The following is a 25,052-nucleotide window of genomic DNA, read 5'->3' on the forward strand; positions in this document are numbered from 1 at the left end:
CATACAACACAAGCAATTTGTTTGAGCATAATAGTTTTCTATCTTTTACAAAGGCATTTTCTTGGATTTTACCCCATACCCATTCGTCTCCTTTATGCAGTAAAGAGTGCAGGGGTTCTAACAATGTGCTAAGACCCGGTAAGAAGTTACCAAAATAGTTCAGGAGTCCTAGAAACGACTGCAGCTCCGTCACATTCTGTGGCCTCGGTGCGTTCTCAATTGCCTCCGTCTTCGAATCGGTGGGCCTGACACCATCCGCCGTGATTCTTCTCCCCAGGAACTCCACTTCAGATGCCAGTAAAACGCACTTCGAGCATTTTAACCTGAGCCTCATGGGGTTAAGCCGACTAAGAACCTCCTCCAGGATCTGCAGATGCTCGACTGTGTCCCGACCTGTAACCAAGATGTGGTCCTGGAAGACCACGGTGCGCAGGACTGACTTCAGTAAGCTTTCCATGTTTCTCTGGAAAATCGCTGCGGCTGATTGGATCCTAAATGGGCATCTGTTGTAAATGAAGAGACCTTTGTGCGTGTTGATGCAGATGATTCCTCCAGCTCCTGCGTCATGTAGGCCGAGGTCAAGTCCAGCTTCGTGAACGTCTTTCCTCCCGCCATCGTCGCAAAAAGGTCCTGCCTTTGGTAGTGGGTATTGATCCTGCAGGGAGATACGATTGATAGTTACCTTGTAATCACCACAGATTCTGACGGTGCCGTCTCCCTTGAGGACTGGAACAGTCTGACTGGCCCACTTGTTGAATTCAATCTACGAAATAATGCCCTCTCGTTGCAGTTGGTCCAGCTCGATCTCCACCCTCTCTTATCATGTACGGTATGGCTCTCGCCTGGTGATGGGTGGGTTGTGCCCCCGGAATTAGGTAGATCTGCACTTTTGCTCCTTGGAACTTCCTGATGCCTGATTCGAACAGCGAGGGAAACTTGTTTAAGACCTGGGCACACAAAGTGTCGTCGACGGACGAGAGCGCTCGGACGTTGTCCAGTTCCAGCGTATCTTTCTCAGCCAGCTCCTGCCGAGCAGCGTGGGGCCATTGCCCGGTACCACCCAGAGTGGTAGCTTGTGCACCGCTCCATCATAGGAGACCTTTACGGTAGCACTACAAATTATGGGAATCAGTTCCTTTGTGTACGTTCTTACTTCAGTGCGAATGAGTGTCAGGACTGGCCTTGAGGCCTTGCTGCACCACAATTTATCGAAAGTCTTTTTGCTCATAATGGACTGGCTCGCGCCCGTGTCCAGCTCCATTGACACCGGGAGTCCATTTAATTCAACCGTCAGCATTATCGGGGACACTTTGTGGTAAATGTGCACAACCCATATACCTCTGCCTTCTCAGCCTGAGGCTCTAGTTTGCCGTGATCTGCCTTCCTCTGCAATATGGTGGTTTGTAGGATTAGCAGGGTTTGCAGCTCACCTGCACATACGTTGGAAGTGTCCCATTGTTCCATAGCCCTTGCAAACATATCCTTTGAAGCGGCATGAATGGAAACGATGATCACCTCCGCAGCGCCAACAAGGTGTTAATGGCCTAGCACTCATTACTCTTGATGGTGGACTCTGAGACATCTGCAGACATGCAGCTGCAGGCATGTGAGGCCTACCCTGTACTTTGCGATTCAAAAACAACATTACTTTGTTCACTGTACTTGTAGCAGCACTCATGTGCTGAGAGATTTGCTTGGTATTATCACTGGTGGCAATGAACGCCTGGGCTATCGCTATGGCTTTACTCAAGGTTGGGGTCTCTTCGATCAAAAGTTTGCGAAGTATCGCTTCATGGCCAATGCCAAGTACAAAGAAGACCCTGAGCATGTCCTCCAAATTCGCAATGTCCTGCAAGATGTTTTAGCTTGGCAACATAGCTCGCCATTTCCTGGCCTTCAGACCTTTTGCACGTGTAGAACCGGTACCTCGCCATCAGAACTCTTTCCTTTGGGTTAAGATACTTCCGGACCAGTGTGCACAAATCATCATACAATTTCTCTGTGGGTTTCGCTGGAGCAAGCAGATTTGTCATGATGCCATACGTTGGTGCCCCGCAAACAGTGAGGAGGATTGTCCTTAGTTTGGCAGCTTTTACTTCTCCTTTCAGCTCGTTGGTCATGAAGTATTGGTCGAGTCGCTCCACGAAGGTTTCCCAATCATCTCCCTCCGAAAATTTCTCCAGTATGCCCACTGTTCTCTGCATCATTGCGATGGGGTTCGTCATCTGTATCTCGTCGCCAGTTGTTATGTACGAATAAAGAGTCTGACCAGATACTGTGAGCTCAAAGTAAAGTGTGACCGTAGTCTTTTATTACAGGTCTCCAGAGTGCCTCTCCAGCCTGTGAGGCCTCCTTAAGTACAGGTGCTCCCAAGGGATTGTGGGATCCCTTGGGATTCCAGGGGAAGAGCCCTCTGGTGGTTAAACAAGGTATTTACAGGTTTACATATATAACAGTGCAGTCCTCTTCAATGGAGTTGCTGCACGAAGCTGTCTTATGTTCATTTACATTTTTTTCACTGCAGGGAGCAGTTGTGTGTTAATTTACATCATTTTTAAGGATTGTAGTTTTTTTGGGGGGGGGTTGGAAATTGTAAATGTTGCATTTTGATAAAAATGTTTGTTTGACCTTTGCCTTTGGTGTCTTGTGTCTCATTCACAGAATAAAGTGTAGATTAGCCAGCATGGTGGCATAAAGTATCGAGTCAATGCTGCAACCCCACCTTCCCCCATTCCAGCAAATCAGTTAGTGACAAGCTGCCGACGTAAGGCTCTTGCTGCGGCCACATCGCCACGCTGCCTCCTCTGTAGTTGTGGTGGATGCGCAATGGATTGCTCACCAGGCTCCTCTTCCTCATCCTCCTCCTCCTGAGGTGGTCCTGCAATTCCCACTGGCAATGCTTGTCCCCTCATGATGGCTAAGTTGTGTAGCATGCAACAGATGACAATGAACTCGGAGACCTGCTTTGGGGAGTATTGAAGACTGTCTCCAGAGCAGTTCAGGCATCAGAAGCGCTGCTTCAGCATGGCAATTGTCTGTTCAATGATGCCATGGGTGGCTGCATGGCTCTCATTATAACGCTGCTCAGCTTCTATGGCAGGGTTCCGGAGGGGGGTCATGTGCTAGGTTGTATCCTTTGTCCCCGATCAGCCAACTCTGACCTCATCTTTGTCGCTGAAACATTCGAGACACTGCTCTCACGCAAGGTGAAAGTGCTCCCTGGATAGCAGGCATTCACTGTGAGGCTGTGCTGAGCGTGGTCGCAGACCAGCTGCACGTTTAGGTATCCCTTTCAGTTTCTGAAGACCTCTGCATTGTGTGATGGTGCTCGCAAGGTGATGTGTGTACAGTCAATAGCACCTTGAACCTTGGGGAAGCCTGCAAATCATCCAAACCCTAGAGCCCTCTCATTCTGGCTGTCCCTGCTCATTGGGAACTTTATGAAGTCCATTCTGCATGCGTACAGAGCCATTGTAACCTGGCGAATGCAGCAACCTGTAGCGTATTGAGAGATGCTGCATATGTCCCCTGCTGCTGCCTGGAAGGAACCGGAGGCATAGAAGGCCATCGCCACAGTCACCTTCACCTGGACGGGCAATGCAGTCCTCTTGGCGCTGGTAGGTTGTAGGTGTGCCTGTCGGAGCTGGCATAACTCGTCAGCACTTTTTTTCGGAAGCGCAGCCTTCTAACGCACTGCGCCTCAGAGATGTAGAGGTACGAGCGATATTCCCTGTAAACCCTTGGGGGGGGGGGGGGGGGGGAGGGGAGGGGGGAGAAGGACTCCTCCCCAAACGTCCCAACACAGCTAAGAACCCTTCTTCCAGCTTGAAGCCGCCTGCCAATAGCATCCAGCATGATTTGTGGGCAAACGAGCATTACCCCCATTGAAATCTCTCACTGACCTTGTAAGCAAAGTGTCATGGCACATAAAAGAGCCGTTTGCAACTCGGGGCCTCAGGCAGCGCTGTACGCGCAACCGTAGTAGTCACTGACAACTGCGATACAAGATCCTCCAGCTTCCATTTAAATATGCCGCTAATAGGTCCTGCTGCACCCGAGGACCGTGTGTTTTTTCAGTGTTTCTGGGACGGGTGTTAAATGAGGAGTTAGGGCCAAAAGTTCCATTCGGCTAGCGCAGCGTTGCACGATGATTTACATCATACTGATGGTCAAAACGGAGGACAGGGTAGTAAGTTTTTGTACCGCCCCAAAACCACCTGCGAAAATTCCGGCGTTAAATCCTGGACGCCCCATTTCACGCCCAGAAACAGCATTTACCGCCCACTGTGATCGAAACGAGGTGCAAAAGAGCAGAAAATTCAGCCCCAAATTTTATATTTCATACAAATAGGTGACATAAATAATTTCCATCATTGTCAATCTCATACTGGTAGTCCTATATCTTTAAAATGTTTTCAAACAACCCAATGTCAACTTTCAGTAGTCGTTCTGGAAATTCTTAGGCATCTGATCGTCAGGCAAATAGTTGTAACTTGCATCCAGCAAAGGCAGTGTTAATGCTAAAAGCCTCCATAAAGGGTTTTCTTCCTCCCAATCATGGCCTCAGTACACTTATAAACAAGATTTATATCTTGAAAGTCCATTAATGTCTTAAAACAGAAATTAATCATCTCAATCATTGTACTGCTGCTGGGTTGAATGTTCACTGTATTACAAAAGAAATAAAGATGTTCACCAATCGTTAAATTTTTATAATCTGAATGCTACATGAGCATGATATTTCTGGCACTCTCAAGAATCCATAAGATTACTCTGCGAATGGTACGCTTGCAAAACGTCTGAAAATCTATCTATTTATTTTGGTTGTACCCTGTATTTAAAACAAGGCAAATATATATATTTTTAAGCAGCTTGCCTTTCCCAGTCAACCTGTGAAATAAATAATATTCTGACAAATTAAAACTCAAGTACAAACTACAGAACTTTGCTTCCCCTTCATTAGATTCCCAAAATGTAACTTTATACGGTACAGTAAATATCCTCTCGACTATTTTAGAATGTTTTTATCTTACTTTGCTTGCCAAATATCCTGATTACTTCACCAACCTGTACTTTATTATACACCTCTTCATATATGCTCCGAAAGTCGTCCCATTAATGCTGGATTCACAGAGGGGCTCAAGGATGTATTTCGTGCAAACAGAGAAACTCCCAATCAATAACAGCTTGACCTGTATATATTCACCGCATTGCAGAATGAAATAGCTACGGCAATGATTCCAATTATGGTTGTGTTCTCCATTCATAAACCACACACACCCTAGTTTGGTTTGTTTTTTTGCAAAATACAGACATCAGTTTTTAAACTTGAGAGCTTTTCTACTTTGATGCACAAATGATTGAATCAAAGATCAGTACTTAACAGAAAATAATGGGCCTGAGTTTGTGGTAGGATGCTTCCAACCTGCAAAAAAATCTACAAACCTACCTGATACTCCTGGATCCACGGAAACTTGCGCTCCTGGGCCTCTATGCGTAGAGGCTCACGTATCCCATGGGCGCAGACAGTTCGCAAGCACCCCTGGTATCACATGGGCCAGCCCAACCAATAAAAGAAGGGGGATCCCCATTCATGCTTATGGGGGTTCCCACGAGCATAAGAAAAAAAATAGGAGCAAGAGTAGGCCACCTGGCCCCTCAAGCCTGCTCCGCCATTTAATAAGATCACGGCTTATCTGATAGTGGGCTCAGCTCCACTTACCTGCCCGCTCCCCATAACCCTTTACTCTCTTATCGCTCAAAAATCTGTCTACCTCCGCCTTAAATATATTCAATGACCCCACCTCCACACCTCTCTGGGGTAGAGAATTCCACTGATTTACAACCCTCAGAGAAGAAATTCCTCCTCATCTCAGTTTTAAATGGGTGACCCCTTATTCTAAAACTATGCCCCCTAGTTCTAGATCCCCCATGATTGGAAATATCCTCTCCGAATCTACCTTGTTGAGCCCCCTCATTATCTTATATGTCTCAATAAGATCACCTCTCATTCTTCTGAATGAATGGGGATCACATAAAAAACAAATTAACATAACAAATTAAAAAAAATATTACATATTTAAAATTAATTAAAATACAATATAATTAAACATAAAACAAAAATTTGGTTTTGAAAAATAAATTTAAATGTTTTAAAGGGGCTAAAAATAACCTTATTTTACAGGTGTTTTAATGTTTAAATGATTGTAAAAATATATATTTTTCATTCATTTAAACGCTTACGCTGGTAACATACAAATTTCACAGGCATTCGCTGGGCAGGAGTTGGGTAGCCAAACTCTCCGCCCGTGGATACCTTTTCCCGGGGATGCAGATGACCTATCGTGAAGATTCTTGACAGATTCCGGATTTTCGTGCATGTGCTTCGCAAGTGAAAACCCCGAACTTGCATGGCACTTATGGGTGCGTACACACCTCATACTCACATGTAGGGGCTGCAAAATACGGGCCAATAAGACTGAAGAGGAACGCTACATGTATACATCAGTTTGCAACCCTCACCAGTTTAGGATTAAAAACAGTGGGAGATAAGCTTGGGGATAGGTATGTTCTGAGAAGCCTTTCAGAATGCTTTCTCTAATAGGAGTTTACACTAAATACTATTCTGAAAGTTGTATAACTACACAGTGTAAAGAGGCATAAAATATCTTAGTGATTATAACTATATTAACCAAGGATCTAAGATAAATAAAAAGTGCACCCTTATCCTCTACTCATATCCTGAATGCTGTTATATTAAAATATGGTGTTGTGTTATCAGTATCCCATTTATACATTAAAGTTAGCCATATTTCTGTGCAACGATTTGTTGTTGATTATTCCCATAGGATTTATTTGTTGTAGCTGAGTATTGGTGGCACATAGTGAAACTGGCTGGTATGCATACCAGGCCCAACACTGACACTGGATGAGGGCAGAATTAGCACCAGTTCATGCAGAGTGCATTTGTGGTCTTGTAATTCAACGGCATACGTTACTAGCAGAGTATCTGAGCTATATTTAGCCCACATTATTAAATTCTACCTCACTGGCCCAGAACTTAGGAAGCACAAATGTTATCAAGGGGTAGCTTTTCATTTTGCTGCCAGGTGTAAAACTGGTCTTGGGGATCAGTTGTCCGTTGTCTAATCCACCCAATTCTTATTTACATTGGATTTCAGTCAGCTGCTAGCACCAACTAAACAAGGGATAAGATTCCTTAATATGAAGATATCTAACATACGGATAATGTCAAATCATACTTTTATTCAGTACAATCACCATGAGACTTGATACAGTCCTCTCCTCCAACTGCAGCCAATTCCTTTTAGATGAATACTGATGCTGAGACTCCCTTTTTAAGGAGCTGTCTGAAATTTGACAACAGAGCACAGTACAATCAATTTCAAAGCCGATCAGTTACTATGATCAAACTGATTTTGTCACTTGTAGACGGACATTACTCCCCAACTCCAATAAATAAAAGTGCTTTTTATAGCACTTGAACCATTCACTCACGAGACACATGTCTTTGGAAGTCCAAACTAGTTGATAACACTTGCTCATACAAATTTAATAAAAACTTGCTTCTCTTCCCACCAACATAGACAACTGTAAGAAAGTGAAGAATTGGATGCATCAAAATTACTTCTGTGAAAATAGTGTATTAGAATTAATTTAGTGCATTCACACAAGGGCAGATTGGTAAAGCATCAGAAATCACAACAGGTCCACTGATTTCTCCGTGTTCTAAACTTGCCAGGAGTATTATTTTAGATTTGCAAAAAATGACTGACTCAACCCATCTTCTCATACCTGCCCCATACAGCCTGGCTGAAATGAGCAAACCTCACCCTCGATGGAAAACCCATACAAGGTGCAAATTGTAATCTTGGGTCTCCTACTTTGGACTGCAAAACTCCATTGTTGTTGCTGCGAGACAATTTGGTATTAAATCCATGAATATCTGTCATATTAATATTCATTTTGTAAACTAACTGTACAAAGCACAGTGCAGATACTACAAATTGTGACAATGTAAACAACAGGTATTATGATAAATGCATGAAATTCAAGTTATTTATTTATTGCTAATGCTGCTTTATGTACATGTCATCACACCTATTGTGGCTGCATGCTGACACTTTGGTATCACTACATAATCATGCCAATTGCAACTGCTCATTCCTTTGACCCTGCTTGTAGGAGCAGATGGTCCATAATTTATTCTGCTTTTGCTTGTCAAACTATTCTCTCATTCAATCACTGCCAACAAATCATAAACTGAAAGGGGGTCATTTTGTTTTTGGGTGGTAGTGTATAATGGGCAATATTGATTCCGCCGTCCACTATACACGATCACCCAAAGTCAAAATTTCACTCAAACAATCTACAATATCACTTTTTAGGAAGCTATATGTAAAGTCTTCTCTCAAGGACAACATGTAAAGTTTCCTCCTTGCCTATTTTCCAAATATGCTAGAAGCTGAGCCAGACCCAGTGACACCAGCAATGCACACCACGCACCATCAATCATTCTTTTCCTTCTAAGCACCAGCTCAGATATATTCACTATGGTGGATGTAGAGAATAAGGGTAGAGGGGAATGCACTGAGCAAGACACAATTGAACAGGTGCAGCTAATGGTGGCAGAGGCGGAGCCAGAACTTGCTGCTGCTGTCCCATCTCTTCAGCTTTGGGACCTTGACATCACTGAACCCCAATTATAAAAGAAGAATGCTTTTGGAGGATTGTGCTTTGCTGCAGTCATTGGAAACTGTGCCAGTGTCTTGGAGTAGGCAACTCATGTATAGAAATCAACCAAATTAAAGTTTTGCAGCACAGCAGCCCATCATGGAACATATGGCAACTCTAGGCACATCTGCAGTGGAATGCATTCCCCCATGCCAAAGGCCAAAGCCCAGATAGTGATTCTCCTCCCAATGCTCAGACTGCTTCCATAGAAGTCTAGCCTTCCAGAGTGGAACAGGCTCTCTCTACCAATTTCAACCCACTTGGGATTGGCTAGAGAGAACGGTGAGGCAGGACTGCACAGAATTTCTTGGTACTCATTAGCCCCAATATTTACAAGGAGGCTGGAGACCCGAAGAACCTGGAAAATCTAGGGAAGATCAGCAGGACCTCATTATAATTTTTTTGTTCCATTTCCCAACTGGCCATTGGCCTAATTGGCAGCCAGGAGGGAAAACCACCAGCAGAAGGCCACAGCTGAGAACCCATCAATCGGGGGGTGCGGGGGGAAGGAGGTCGGCCATTGGAATCTGTTGGGCAGGACAAAAGAGATTGGCCATTGGGGCTGCAGAGAGAGAGATCAGCCATCGGGGTGGCGGGAGGGGAAGAAGCCATCGGGGCTGGGGAGAGGGGAAGGGGCCAATGGGGATGGAGAGAAGGGGAGGGGCCATTGGGCCCAATTGCACTGTGGGAGTCCGACTTAAATATGTTAATGAAGTGTCCCGCCTCTTCAACGCGGAGCACTCGAACACCATGATATCTGCCGTTGTAAATAAGGAAGTGGGTGCGTGAGCAGCGTGCAGGGGACGCGTTCCCGCATTTTGTGTCTCTAATCCCCCCTCTACCCTCTCCCACAGGGTGATTACAAGTCCATTATTGTGCCATGCTGACCATGATGAGATCATGTCCGACAATAGAGGCCTAGCTGGAATGGGCAGGGAACATGGTGCTATTCCTCAGAACAGTCGTCTTACCAGCCCTCTTCTGATGTCTGCACGTGGCAGACAGGTTGCACAAGTTGTTACAGAAGTGGTGGAGTTTCAGTTGCTCTACCTCAGCTGAGTTGCCAGGAGGCGAGGGCCATCTCAATCCCAAGAGGCTCGTATACACACACAAAGCAGCCAGTACTCTCAAGGACTCCTGCCACTCAGATTAAGTATCGGATTGCACTGTATGTGTGCACAGAAAGTGTTCTTGCAAAGGTTGGCAAGTATGTTTCATCAGGTGTCAGGAATGGGAGACTTTGTCTGGAAAGTTTAAGGCACTGCAGGGGGAGGCATATTTGTAGAGGGGATGAGGAAGATTTAGACAAAACTATTAACGCAGTAGGTGCATTTAATTTTTGACTCAATAACAACAACTTGTATTCATATAGCACCTTTAACATAGTGAAACGTCGCAAGGCGCTTCATAGGAGTATTACGGGATAAAATTTGACACCGAGCCGCATAAGTAGTAATTAGAGCAGGCTTGATCAAAGTAGTATGTTTTAAGGAGCGTCTTGAAGGAGGAAAGAGAGGCGGAGAGGTTTAGGCTGGGTGTTCCAGAGCTTGGGGCCGAGGAACAGAAGGCACGGCCACCAATGGTTGAGTGATTATAATCAGGGATGCTCAAGAGGGCAGAATTAGAGGAGCATATTTCCGGGGGTTGGGGGGGGTTTGCGGGGCTGGAGGAAATTACAGCGATAGGGAGGGGCGAGGCCATGGAGGGATTTGAAAATAAGGATGAGAATTTTGAAATCAAGGCATTGCTTAACCGGAAGCCAATGTAGGTCAACCAGCACAGGGGTGATGGATGAGTGGAACTTGGTGCGAGTTAGGACACGGGCAGACAAGTTTTGGATCACCTCTAGTTTCCGTAGTTTACATATGCAAGTTAGCAAACTGACAGGCTCCAATGACACCAGAGGAAAATGCCAGTGACCAGCAGGACAATTCTCCACCCCAATTTCTATTTATTTTTGACCAACTTGAATTCATTTTTTGGGCAAAACTGAGCTGAACATCTAGACTGACAGGTTGGAATAGGAGCCACAGTTATATTCAGATAGAGTCTCAACATTGATAGATTCTCATAAATATCCTGACTAGGTTAGGAATAAGTTTGCAAAAATTCAGAGGCAGCAAAGTGAACTCAGCAATCTGATTCCATTTGGCCTTATTAATCTAGAATAATGTATATGCTCTTAAGTGTGCGGTCATGGAAAATCACATGGCAAAATTGTGATTCATGAATATTGTGTTACTCTGATACACATATAAATCCATAGGTGCATTGACATCAATCTAAGAGATCAGTTGCATTTTGTGACTATATAATCATTGGAACTGTTGGGGTAGGGAATTAACTCTACATTTCTTGAGCTGGTTGTCCCCAATTTCAATTTCAACTAAGGCTTTGTTTAACAAATCCACATTAAATAACTACGGTTAAATTTGATTTTTTTTCCCACGTAGCACTGGCGCCATCACACTCTTCCTTAGGGCATACTTGTAATTATTGTATCTTCTGGCACAAGGCAGGTATTTTAAAAAGCACTTGTCCTCAGTGTTATGGATAAGCATCTTGGAGGAAACAAGCCTGCATGAAGTATTAATGCCATTGCTATTTCCTCCTCAGTGCAAAACTTGGAAGCATTTAAAAAGAAAGTAAAAGGCCTTTGACAAGATGCTAAAAATGAGTTTCTTAAAGTATATACATTTTTGAGAAATATCCACTCATAATGCATAGTAAAAAGGAGCATTGTGCAGCGTGGTGGTTACGGTAAGTAATCCATCTTCAATTTCAAGCCAATCAGTGCATTTTCTGCTTCACTGCACTGCGAAAGAGACTGTAAAGATCCCGAGAACAGGGACCAGCTGCAGAGGTTGTACATGAGACATGCAGATTGACCTTTATCCACATGTCAGAGTGGATGCGGCTCCTTGCTGTCAAGTTTGACAGCTTCACTAATCCTTGCACTGCAATGATTTCCTGGTCTCTGACAAGCAGGCCCTCCAGGCACAGGGCTGGGGAAGGGGTTGGATTATGAGGTTGGTTATGATGCTCTTGTATTGTTGTCCAGAATGGTTGGAAGTGGAGGGAGACTGGAACAAGTGTGAAAGCAGATCCATATCCTCTCCAACAGGCTTCCACCAGGGAGAGCTAGAATTTGTGAAACTCATCTGAGGAGCAGTATGCTTGGTGAATGATTTTGATCTTGCCTAGGTTATTGCTGTACAGATAATCCCCAAATTCGTCCTGATAATCAATTCCATTATTTTAAAGCAAATGTTAGAATAAATAAGTAATAGATTAGTTGTCGAATAGGTTTTGTTCCTCCTTTTGAATATGGCTACCACATTAGCTTGTTTCCAATCTACTGGTAGCTCACGAGCATTTCATAATCATAGAATCATAGAAATTTACAGCACGGAAGGAGACCATTTCGGCCCATCGTGTCCGCGCCGGCCGACCAAGAGCTATCCAGCCTAATCCCACTTTCCAGCTCTTGCTCCATAGCTCTGTAGGTTATGGCACTTTAAGTGCACATCCAAGTATCTTTTAAATGTGGTGAGGGTTTCTGCCTCTACCACCCTATCAGGCAGTGAGTTCCAGACCCACTACTCTCTGGGTGAAGACATTTCCCCTCATATCTCCTCTAAACCTCCTCCCAATTACTTTAAATCCATGTCCCCTGGTTGTTGACCCCCTCTGCCAAGGGAAACAGGTCCTTCCTATCCACTCTATCCAGGCTCCTCTTCATTTTATACAACTCAATCTGGTCTCCCCTCAGCCTCCTCTATTCCAAAGAAAACAAACCCAGCATTTCCAATCTTTCCTCATAGCCAAAATTCTGCAGTCCAGGCAACATTCTTGTAAATCTCCTCTGCACCGTTTCCAGTGCAATCACATCTTTCCTGGTAATGTGGTGACCAGAACTGCACACAGTAATCCAGCTGCGGCTTAACTAGTGTTTTATACAGTTCAAGCATAACCTCCCTGCTCTCGTATTCTATGCCTCGACTTATAAAGGCAAGTATTCCATATGCCTTCTTAACCACCTTACCTACCTGGCCTGTTACCTTTAGGAATCTGTGGACTTGCACTCCAAGGTCCCTTTTTTCCTCTACACTTTTCAGTGTCGTACCATTTAATGTGTATTCACTTGCCTTGTTAGACCTCCCCAGATGAATTATCTCACACTTATCCAGATTGAATTCCATTTGCCACTGTTCCGCCCACCTTACCCGTACATTGATATCTTCCTGCAGTCCGCAGCTTTCTTCTTCATTATCAACCCCACAGCCCATTTTAGTGTCATCTGCAAACTTCTTCATCATATCCCCGACATTTAAGTCCAAGTCATTGATATATACCACAAAAAGCAAGGGATGCAGCACTGAGCCCTGTGGAACCCCACTGGATACTGCCTTCCATTCACAAAAACACCCATCCAGCATTACCCTTTGCTTCCTTCCTCTGAACCAATTTTGCCTCACAAATCTCTGTCCTAATCTCGCTCAGCTCTTTGGAATAAATACCATTTACCCCATGAAATTTATTCATTTTGAGTTCTTTAGCTAGAACGTCCATGTCATTTATATTTATGTCATTGATTTTGCTTAGGTTATCTGTTTGGGGAAGGCAGGTTGTTCATGTCTTTCCTTGTAAATTAATTTGGAGCAGTCACAACAAAGCTCTTGGAGAGCATGAGTCAATTGCAGAAACTGCCCCTAAATCAACACAAATTGTAGGCTACTTACAAGGATAGCTGGGAAATAAATATCTTACAGGTGCAGCAGGGTATGCCTTTCTGCCACCAGAGGCAGAATGGATGAAGCCTTAAATAGACACTTGGAGCTAGAAATTGCGCAGTGCCCCGTTTGGGACGATAACTTTTCAGGGAGCGCAAAAGTATCGGCGGACAAAAAAAATTTGCAGCTGACAGGCACTTCCGCTTTAGCGCTCCAAGAGGGAAGTGGAGCACTAAATCAAGTGCTATCACTTCCCTTAGAGCATTAAAGGGAGTGAGAGGGATGGTATCAGCAGAGTGCTGAGCAATGTTCAGGACAGTGCTGCCGTCTGTTCCAGCTCCTTCCCTCGCTTAAAGGGAAGGGCCAATGCTGGGGTGAATGAGTTATCCTGCTGTCTGTGTTGGTCTACGACACCTGTGCTATGTGCATAGCAGCCCCAAGCACTGTAAGACAGTGCAGGACTAAGCAATCGCGGGGGCAAACGAAACCAGGAGGCACCAGAATGGCGACATAAATAAATGTTGCCCTACCTGACCACCACTGCCTTTAATGAGTGCTCCCCAAGCGGCCAGCCAAGGTGACAACACCTCCTGCAGCTGCTGTTGACGCCCGGCGATGCCGCAGGGGGCGGGGACGAATATAGCATCCGGGGCAGTAAAGGGACGTTGTGCACCGGATGACGTCACGATCTCCAGGGTGCAAGACAGTGAGGTGGTAAGTGTTAGCACCAGCGCAAAACTGCCAGGGAAGTTTGTGAGTGTCAGTGATTTCGTTGCGCCCGATTTGTAACTCCTTAGCGTCATGTAACGGGAGGCGCAAACCAGGCCAATTTCTCCCCTTGGTCTATCCTGGGTAGTACTTGATGCATACACTGGGTACAAAAGTAGAAAATCATTCAATTAGCAAGCACTGATATCCTTCATTTTGATAAGTACAAAAACATGAAATGAAATGTTATTCGGGTGGGGATGCAGCAGCTATACAGTGGCATTATTGGGCTTCTGATCCCGAATAAAATGCTTCACCACACAAGACAGTCATGCTGCAAACTAATATTTAATTCTGCACAAAATCTGTAACAACCATGATATGTTATAAACTAGACTACAGAATATCTTTAGGCCTATTTAACCCTACACAAAATAATTTGCGAGAAAACTTCAGCAAAATGTGAAATATTTCCGTGCTTGTTTCCTCTTTCTTCACTTGAAAAAAGTACACCTAAAGTCTTTATTCTCACCTAAAGAGGCAGAATAAACAATGAACTCAACACTAGATGTCAGTGTAAGTGAAAGAGTCTTCTTTTAAAAGTACTTTGATCTTTCTATCCTGGTCCAGTTTTCATCAGTGTTAAACAAAATAATTTTGATCAAACTTGTGCTATTAGAGGACCCTGCTTTTTCCTACATACAGAAATGTTCGCACATTATGGGGCTGAAATTTCAATAAGAGCCCTGGCCCCCTGAAAGCAGCGGCTATGGGGCGGTAAGCAGTAAGCACTCACCGCTTGGTCGGCGCGCAGGGACCGCCATTTTGAAAATTGCCCTGGTGTATTTTTCCGGCGGAGAATGTCTCTGCTCCGCCCATGTTGCCACCCCATCGACCCCTCACCGCTGAGTAGCGACCCCATTTCCGCCCCGTGTGGGAAATTGCTCCACGGGAGCAGATCGACCGCCGGTTGGTGTCATTGGCAGCTTTGCCCGGCGGGAAGCCTCTTGTAGCTGGGCGGTGCGTCTGTCCTTAAATGGGTGAGCGCACTGCCACCATTTTATTTTAATTGTTGGTCGACTGCCAGGTCGGCTCGACAATGGTGGCTTTGGGTTCAGCCGGGCCACCAACAGGCAGCCGGGCACCCCCTCTTGGATGCCGCTGGTCTGGCCGAAACTCTCCCTGGTGGACCAGTGTTTTCCACTAAAGTGGCTGCAGAGTTCGCAGCGGCCCTCTCCTTTAACTGAAGTGAAGGGACGTTGTGACGTGTTAACACGATGTGGCACGTCCGCGTTGCGCTGTTATCAGCGTCGTGCTGATGACTCGGAGTGACAGCCGCCCCGCCCCTCCCCCACTTCCGTCCCTCTCCCGGCAGCCGCTCCGCCTCTCCCCCACTTCCGCCCCTTTCCTGGCAGCCGCTCTGCCCCTCCCCCACTTCCGTCCCTCTCCCGGCAGCCGCTCCGACCTGCCCCTCTCCAGACACCAGCACCGCTCCGACCGGAAACAAGAAACAGAGTGCTGACAATTGTCGGATTGTCCACCCCATGCATTGGGGTGGACGGAACAAGTTAAAATGGATAGGTGCACCCTGCTTCATGTGGAGGGCAATTTCAGCCCCTATATCTTTGGTAACTGAAAGTAAATTCTCATGTGGAGCTCCACAGCACAAACACTTTAACCTACAGTAATGATTGCAAAAAGAGTCAAATAAGTAGCCTGACAATTCAAAACTGGGATCACGATCTCGAATTGTGCATATTTTTCATTAAAAAAAATATTTAATAATCCTTTTTTTTCAGATCATTTTCAACAAATCATTCTACAGAATGAGGCATATTAAAAATGGAAACCCATGGAGTTAAGCAGAAGTTGGTGGTATGGATACAAAATTGGCTCAGTGACAGGAAGCAAAGGCTGGTGGTGGATGGATTTTCTCAGTTTTAGGTCCATTACTGTCTTCAATTTTTATAAATGACCCAGACTCGGGTGTAGGGAGCAGCATTATAACATTTGTAGATAATACGAAACTTGGCAAACTAGAAGATCATGAGGAGGATAGTTATAGGCTCCATGATGACAGAGACAGGATGGTGAAATGAGCAGAAGCATGGCAGATGGAGTTCAATATGGAGGTGTGAAATGATACACTTTGGGAAGATTAATATGGAAAGACAGTATACGATAAATGGCACGATTTTGAAAAGTGATGAGCAGAGAGACCTTGGTGTCCATATATACAAATCCTTACTTGGGTTTATAAATAGAGGCACAGGGCTAGACTTTCCCCTTTATTTTCGGTGGTTTTCTCAGCGGTACAGCTGTTTCTTGGTGAAAAACCGCCCGGCGAAAGTTTCCTCTTTATTTTTAAAGAGTTCCGCCGACATTTTGAAAATACTGCTGGGGAGCAAACCGCCCACGTGCACCGCCGAGAAAAGCGCCAGGATCTAAGTTTTGTCTCAATGGGATTCATACACACCGCCGAGGAAATGGCCCATGAAAAGCTGCCGGAAACAGGGAGGTAGGTGGGTACCCTGCAAAGAAAGGCAAGTTAAAGGTTTTTTATTATTAATTTTAAAATTCTATAACAACGATTAAGTTAAAAAGGGTCTTGGGAATGTTTGCTAACTTTTTATTTTTTGTTTAATGGAAAAAAATATTTTTTGAGTTTTCCCCCCTCCCTAGGCCCAACCGCAGCCTCGGTCTAAATTTTAAGTACTTACCATCCATTCCAGTAAGAACTGCCCATTTTACCTAGTTTCGCCTTTAACCGCCGAGAATCTTGGTGTAAGATCCATTTTCTCACCGGGCGGTATTTTTTTTACCTTTTTTATGGAAATTTTCACCAGCGTTATTTGCAGAATCTTAGTGGTATTTCAGGGCGGCAATCGGACAGTGGGGTGCTTTAGGGAAAGTCTAGCCAATAGAATATAAAAGCAAAGAGATCATGCTTGAACTTTATGGGACTAAAATTGCCCACTGCCCAAAATGAGTCACCCCTATCGCTCTTGAAGTGTCCTGGCCGTCCCAATGCATGGAGCGGCCAAACCAGAGAAATTCAGCACTCTCTGCGTTTTTTTGAAGCAGGGTGGAAGTGGCCTCATCATTGGGACAGAAGTGGGGGTGGGGCAGAGTGGCCATTACTAGCGGGTCGGAAATGGGGGCGGGGCGGAGTGGCCAATTACATCAAGTCGTCAGTGCCGCACTGATGACAACATCGTGCTGGTGCGTCACAATGTCTCTTCCCATCAGTTAAAGGGAAGGGCCACTGCGAACTCAGCAGCCACTTTAGTGGCAAACACTGGGCCACCAGGGAGGGCTTCGGCCGGGCCAGTGACCTGGCACTCAACAGGGGGTACCAGGCTGCCTGTTGGTGGCCCAGCCGAACCCGCGGCCATAATTGTCCACATGACCTGGCAGGCGGCCGACAAAAGAAAAACATGGAGTCACCGGCAGTGCCACTTCCCCTTTAAGGGCGGCCGCACCACCAAGGCACAGAAAGGGCACTGACACAAAAAGCTGTCAGTGAGGGGTTGGTGCATGCACGGCGCAGCGGGAAAACGGATGGAGCGGTCCCCTACACCGCGACAATGGGCCTTATAGAAAGGGACAATTTCGGCCCCTATAAATCACTGGTTAGGCCTCAGCTTTTGTATTGAATATTGAGGACAATTTTGGACATCACATTTCAGAAGATATAATGGCTTTAGAAAGTGTACAGAGGAGGTTTACCAGAATGACACCAAGGACTTCAATTCTGAGGAGAGGTTGAAAAAGTTAGGACTGTTCTTCTTGGAACAGAGAAGTTTAAGAGATGACCTAATAGAGATTTTCAAGATGAGGAAAGGTTTTGATAGAGTAGATAAGAAAAAAATTATTCCCTGTGGCAAGGTCAATAACCAGAGGTCATAGATTTAAAATCATTGGCAAAAGATCTACATGGGAGGCGAGGACATTTTTTTTATTCATAGATCTCGGGATCTGGAATGCTCTACCCAAAAGGTTGGTGGAAGCAGATTCCATAAATAATTTAAAAAGGGAGTTGTACAGGTACTTGAGGATGAGGAACTTACAGGGTTACCGGCAAAAAACGGGGATGTGGGACTAAGCACAACAGCACATTTAAAGAGCCAGCACAGGCACGATGGGCCGATTGGCCTCCCTCTGTGCTGCAGGTTTCTATGATTCTAAGAATTATAAATGCATTTTCCATCCAACTAAACCAATCTTAAGCATTTTCCTGTGGTGGAAATCTAAAAAAATAGCCAAATATTTAGTTATTCTTGAACATGCGGATACTGTATTTTAATTTCAACAGATACACACCCAAATATCAAAATGGCAATTATAATCATAGTTTTATTTAATGAAATATATCCCTCCCCATTCTCCACAGGCACATCTGTTTCTAATAATATAAATTATGAGTACATTTCTAAAAAAAAAGGTTCTATTTTCTCAGTTACAGTGTACTTGTGGGCTTTGGAACAAATGGACTGTACATTTTTCTGCAGTAACATCTGCTGGTGAAATTTAGAACAGCATCTTAAACAATAAATTAAGATTTATTTACATTTTTTTAAGTTACTTGGGGGTAGTAAAGATGGTAATAAAATGACTTATTTAAATCCACCTGATTGGAATTCAAATTTTAATTTCAAACAAAGCCATCACGTGGCCAAAAGAGCAAACATTATGGTCCAAAAAATAACCGAGTGAACCCTGTAACATTTACAGTGCAATGGATCCTCTCTAATTTAATTAGTCTACTGAAACAGATAAACTACAGGTCAAGCATTGTCTCCTATATATTAATCTACTATTAACACCTTTAATATTCATTTAAGACAAAGTGCATTTGAGGGAAGATCTGCTCAAGGTCACAACAAGACTTTAACCATTGGATTGCATAGAGTAATTAATCATCTATGTGGCTACTTATCCTCATCAATCCCATTGTTAGCTATTCATTTAGCACATTTTCAAAGCAAAAAGTTCATACAGCATTGATCGTTAAGTGAAAGTCGATTGCACATACCTGCTCTATGTGGGGGGGAAAACACTTCCTTATAGTACTTGAGGATTTGTCCTCTGCTTTTGAGATCTCAGTTTAAGCAAAATAAGCAGCTTATAGCCACATTATTTTTTTTCCTTTTGTGCTTAAATACTTGAATTATGTCTCATCTCAATATTCTATTCGCGAATCAAAACAGGCACAATTCTCGCAATCTCTCCTCATTACTGACATATACAAGTCACAAAATCAACCTTGTCGCTGTTCTTTGAACTCACTTGAATTAATTCCTTGCGGTGTCCCAATTATAAACAATGTAAATATTCCAAGTATGGACTTACCAATAATTTATGTAGGGTAAAAGAATATGTTTTGGTTCAGTCTAATCCCCTTAAAGCCTACCCAGTCCTTGATTTTATCCTTAATAATAACCACCTCAATTTAGTTGTACACTTAAAGAAAATAATTTCCACTAATAGATCTTCATCTTTCTTGTACCAATGTTCATTACTTTATATTCATCTACATTAAATTCCCAGTCATTCCTTAGCCCATTCACTTAATTGTTTAGCTCCCTTTTGAATGCGATCAATTTTCTCTGTGGTGGCCATCTAGCCACAATTCTTGGTGTTATTAGGAAATGTAAAATTACCACCCTCCTCCACAAGAGCCCAGAATAATTGGTATGGAACTCTCTTAGCTGCTTCCTCCAAGCCAAGTTCCATTTACCGTGACTTCCTACATTTACTGCATCTGAATCTTTTGAGGAATGCAAAATGTACTTCTGTTGGCCTCAGCTTATCTCAATAACATGAAAGTGTAACAAAGTATTTACCTGACTAAACAAAATTCCATGTTGTTAAACCTCACAGTAAACCTATCAGATCAGACAACACCGATGAAATGTAGATGGCATGCCTGAAGGGCAAAGTAGATCTCCTGATGTCCTTCCACAGGCACTTAGCTTCTCATCTTGCTGACTTGTGAAACAACCTTTATTGACATATTTTGAGCTGACCATTTTGATGGCTGAAGATGAGAAAGACCTCAACTTGACACTATTGGTCAGCCTGAGAAGTTCTACTTTCTGTGATCCAGCACCAAGACAAACTGCCAATAAACTATACATCAAGCTGTAAAAGTACTGGTGGGGATGAAAAACAAAAATTAGGGAATGGCAATAAGATGAATAAAGGCAAAGACGCAATTGTATATGAAGGGAAAAAGAAACAGGCATAGATCAGGATCCTGAACTTATACAAATGAATAGGTTGTAGATATACCACAATGGCCCTATCTCAGATAATCTATAATTTCATGCGAGCTAAAAAAACATATTGAAGCATGTGATGACATTTCGCACACAAAAGTCAAAGGCTGAAATTATGAACATTGGCCAAAAGTAAGCAGATGCAAGCAACCATTCAGTAACTAGCTCCTTAATTCAGTCAATTTGGCACAATACTGCAACTACAACGGCATCACATGTTATAATGTTGCAGCCTTCATGGTGTGAATACTAGGATGTGGTGCACATTCTTTCTTCTACAAATAGGAGTGTTCCATTCCATTGTGACGATGCTGAGGCTCGACATTAGGATGTGTTGCGGCTCCTTTTACTTCTGGGGAAATTGGTTACGTGAGGCAAGACCGGAATGAGAGTGTGCGTGCGTGAGAGAAAGAGACAGGCAACAGATAGCGTGGAGTGGATTGAGAATGGAACGAGTTGAGAGAGGCACGCAGTAGATGGGCACAAAAGAGAGGGGGGCACGATGTTGAGGGACATTATAGAGACACGCGGGGAACAAAGAGGCACATGAGAGTGGCGGAGAGACAAATAGCTGCGACGGACAGAGGCGAGAGAGAGGTGCGAGAAAGAGAGGGGAAAAGAGAGTAGAGCTAGAGAGATAGAGGGGTGCGCGAGAGAGCGGGGGGTGTGGCGCGCGAGAGAGCGGGGGGAGGGGCGCGAGAGCAGCGGAGGGGGCGCGCGAGAGCGGCGGAGGGGGCGCGCGCGAGAGCGGGGGAGAGGGGGCGCGAGAGCGGCGGAGGGGGCGCGCGAGAGCGGCGGAGGGGGCGCGCGAGAGCGGCGGAGGGGGCGCGCGAGAGCGGCGGAGGGGGCGCGCGCGAGGGGGCGCGAGAGCGGCGGAGGGGGCGCGCGAGAGCGGCGGAGGGGGCGCGCGCGAGAGCGGGGGAGGAGGCGAGAGCGGGGGAAGGGGCGAGAGCGGGCGCGCGCGGGGGAGGGGGCGCGCGCGAGACCAGGGGCGCGGTGCGCGAGAGCGGGGGGGGCACGCGCGAGGAGGGGCGCGCGCAAGGGGGGGGCGCGTGAGAGCGGGGGGGAGCTTGCGCAAGAGGGGGAGGGCGTGCGCGAGAGCGAGGGGGAGGGCGCGAGAACGGGGGGGCGCCAGAGGGGGAGGGCGCCGCGAGAGCGAGGGGGAGGGCGCAAGAGTGGGGGGGGGGGGCGAGAAGGGGAGGAGGGGGGGGGGCTGGGGGGAGAGGGGGGGCAAACTTTTAAAAAAAATTGTAGGAGAAATGTGCATATGTGATGCCTCTTATTTCTATCTCAGTAAATAATTTTTTACAACTAATGTTTTCAGGAAAGACACTTCAATGGAGGGAGCATGCCACTTTTCAGTGTTTCAACTCATTTCATAGTTTCCTCGAATATATGAGGAATGAGAGCTGAACATGACACATATAAATCCAGTTAGATGGTTTATTTTATGGGTGCACTAAATGTAAACTAGATCATTCTAAAAATATCTTAAATCAGCCATTAATACAAAGAAATCTACAGAATCATCTTATCCATTTTAGTTTTAGTCGACAATTTTCTGAATGTAGATTCAGACAGGAATAAAACATGATCTAGTATAAAAGGAAAATTGGAGGCAGTGTTGGAAAGGCAGATTTCTTGGTAATGCAAAAACCTTGAAAAACAGTAACCATCTTTACGCTATTTGAACGCCATAAAGCCTCAATAGGAAATGCATCTGTTAATTAGTAAAAGTATCCTCTTTTAAGACAGTACTTGGGTCACATTGCATTTCAACTAGGTCAGAGGTTAGGATAACGAGTTTTTACAGGCACATTTACATCTTCAATAACAAACAACTATCTTAAGCCGCAAAAGTCAAAAGGTTATGACATCAGCGAGTCAGCATGCTTTAAGCCCTCCTCCTAACAGTAATACTCTTGCACTCTCTTAAGCACATTGACAGCTACTTAAAAGCATTTTTCTTACTAGTCAGCCACCTTAAGACCATAAAAAATACTCAAAAGAAACATTTTTCTATGCTATCTTGCTCAATTAGAACGCAGTTTCAGAAATTTACATCTCATGTTTTAAATACATAAACGTAATTAACTTTAAATAACTCTTATTTTATCAAGTCAGATAAAAATATTGCAGTTCTCAAAATGAAATGTAATCCTTTGCCAAGTATTTTAATCCATATACAGCTGAGAAATCCAGCTTGTAACATTGTCCAGTGCATCTAGGGTAGGCACTTTGGAAAGATCTTATCAGCTCACGCTCAGTAGCTCAGCCTTAAAACTTTAGAGTATTTTGGCTCATAAACAAAACATATTTATTATTCATTTTAATAAAACAAGGAAAGAACTTGCATTTCTATAATGAACTTCACATCCTCGGGACGCCCAAAAGCACTTCACGGCCAATAAATTACTTTTTGAAGTGCAGTCACTGTTATACAAGCCAATACAGCAAGGTCCCACAAACAGCAAAGAGCTCAATAACTAGCTAAATTGTTGTTGAGATGTTGGCCAGGACACAGAGATCACCTCCTGTTCTTCTTCATACAGTGCTAGGGGATCTTTTCGCGCTTACCTGAACAGGCTGACAAGCTCTTGCTTTTACATCTCATCTATTATCTGAATGGTGACAGATTAGGAAAAGGGGAGGTGCAAAGAGACCTGGGTATCATGGTACATCAGTCATTGAAGGTTGGCATGCAGGTGCAGCAGGCGGTTAAGAAAGCAAATGGCATGTTGGCCTTCATAGCAAGGGGATTTGAGTACAGGGGCAGGGAGGTGTTGCTACAGTTGTACAGGGCATTGGTGAGGCCACACCTGGAGTATTGTGTACAGTTTTGGTCTCCTAACCTGAGGAAGGACATTCTTGCTATTGAGGGAGTGCAGCGAAGGTTCACCAGACTGATTCCCGGGATGGCGGGACTGACCTATCAAGAAAGACTGGATCAACTGGGCTTGTATTCACTGGAGTTCAGAAGAATGAGAGGGGACCTCATAGAAACATTTAAAATTCTGACGGGGTTAGACAGGTTAGATGCAGGAAGAATGTTCCCAATGTTGGGGAAGTCCAGAACCAGAGGTCACAGTCTAAGGATAAGGGGTAAGCCATTTAGGACCGAGATGCGGAGGAACTTCTTCACCCAGAGAGTGGTGATCCTGTGGAATTCTCTACCACAGAAAGTTGTTGAGGCCAATTCACTAAATATATTCAAAAAGGAGTTAGATGAGGTCCTTACTACTAGGGGGATCAAGGGGTATGGCGAGAAAGCAGGAATGGGGTACTGAAGTTGAATGTTCAGCCATGAACTCATTGAATGGCGGTGCAGGCTAGAAGGGCCGAATGGCCTACTCCTGCACCTATTTTCTATGTTTCTATCTGAAGACGGTACCTGTGACAATGCAGCACTCCCTCATTACTGCACTGAGGTGTCAATCTATGTGGGGCTTGAACTCCTGACTTTCTGATTCAGAGGTGAAAGTGCAACCAAATGTGCCAAGCGGACACCAAAAATGCACCACGATGTATTGACTCCCAAATTAAGTGCATGAAGGAGAAGCTATAGTGTGCATCTGAGATTAGTAAATAAAGGGTCACAGCTAGATTTCTGTACAACATTGACACGTTTTATTACCCACTATAACTAAAGAGAATATATTTTTTTAAATCGATCAGTATTGATCAGCAGCATAAGACTGTCTATTTTCACCTCCTTAACATCACCCGTCTCCACCCTTGCCTCAGCTCATCTGCTGCTGAAGCTCTCATCCATGCCTTTGTTACCTCTAGGCTTGACTATTCCAACGCACTCCTGGCTGGCCTCCCACATTCTACCCTACGTAAACCAGAGGTGTTCCAAAACTCGGCTGCCTGTTTCCAAACTCGCACCAAGTCCCGCTCATCCATCACCCCTGTGCTCGCTGATCTACATTAGTTCCCTGTTATGCAACACCTCGATTTCAAAATTCTCATCCTTGTTTTCAACTCCCTCCATGGCCTCGCCCCTCCCTATCTCTGCAATCTCCTTCAGCCCCACAACCTCCGAGATGTCTGTGCTCCTCTAATTCTGCCCTCTTGAGCATCCTTGATTATAATCGCTCAACCATTGGTGGCTGTGCCTTCTGTTGCCTAGGCCCTAAGCTCTCGAATTTCCTGCCTAAATCTCTCTTCCCATCCTTCCACCTTCAAGACGCTCCTTAAAACCTATTTCTTTGGTCACCGGCTCTAATTTCTCCTTTTGCGGAAGGTGTCAATTTATTTGTCTCATAATACTCCTGTGAAGCGCCTTGGGATGTTTCACTATGTTAAAGACGCTATACAAATAAAAGTTATTGTTGTTTTTGTAACAAAGTTCATTGGGCTCTCAAGGTTAAAATAATCCTTTAAGATTTCTTTTCAGAACTTTAATAAATGTTTTTTAGTGCTCTTAATAAATGCTCCACATTATTAATTACATCCCAACTTGGTTATCATTGGCAAATTTCAATTCCTGAGTTATGTATATAGTAAACAGCAATGGTCCCAGCACGGATCCCTGTGGGGCACAACTTTACATTTTCTGCCAATCCGAGAAACA

General features: G+C 44.6%; 1 protein-coding gene across 10 annotated transcripts in view; it reads right to left on the reverse strand.

Annotated features, from left to right (window-relative positions):
• The window catches only part of supt3h (SPT3 homolog, SAGA and STAGA complex component), a 697,134-nt gene that overhangs the window by 296,494 nt on the left and 375,588 nt on the right, over positions 1-25,052 (reverse strand). The window lies entirely within an intron of this gene.

This window comes from Pristiophorus japonicus, chromosome 7 (assembly GCF_044704955.1).
Source record: "Pristiophorus japonicus isolate sPriJap1 chromosome 7, sPriJap1.hap1, whole genome shotgun sequence".
In the NCBI taxonomy this organism is placed as follows: domain Eukaryota; kingdom Metazoa; phylum Chordata; class Chondrichthyes; family Pristiophoridae; genus Pristiophorus; species Pristiophorus japonicus.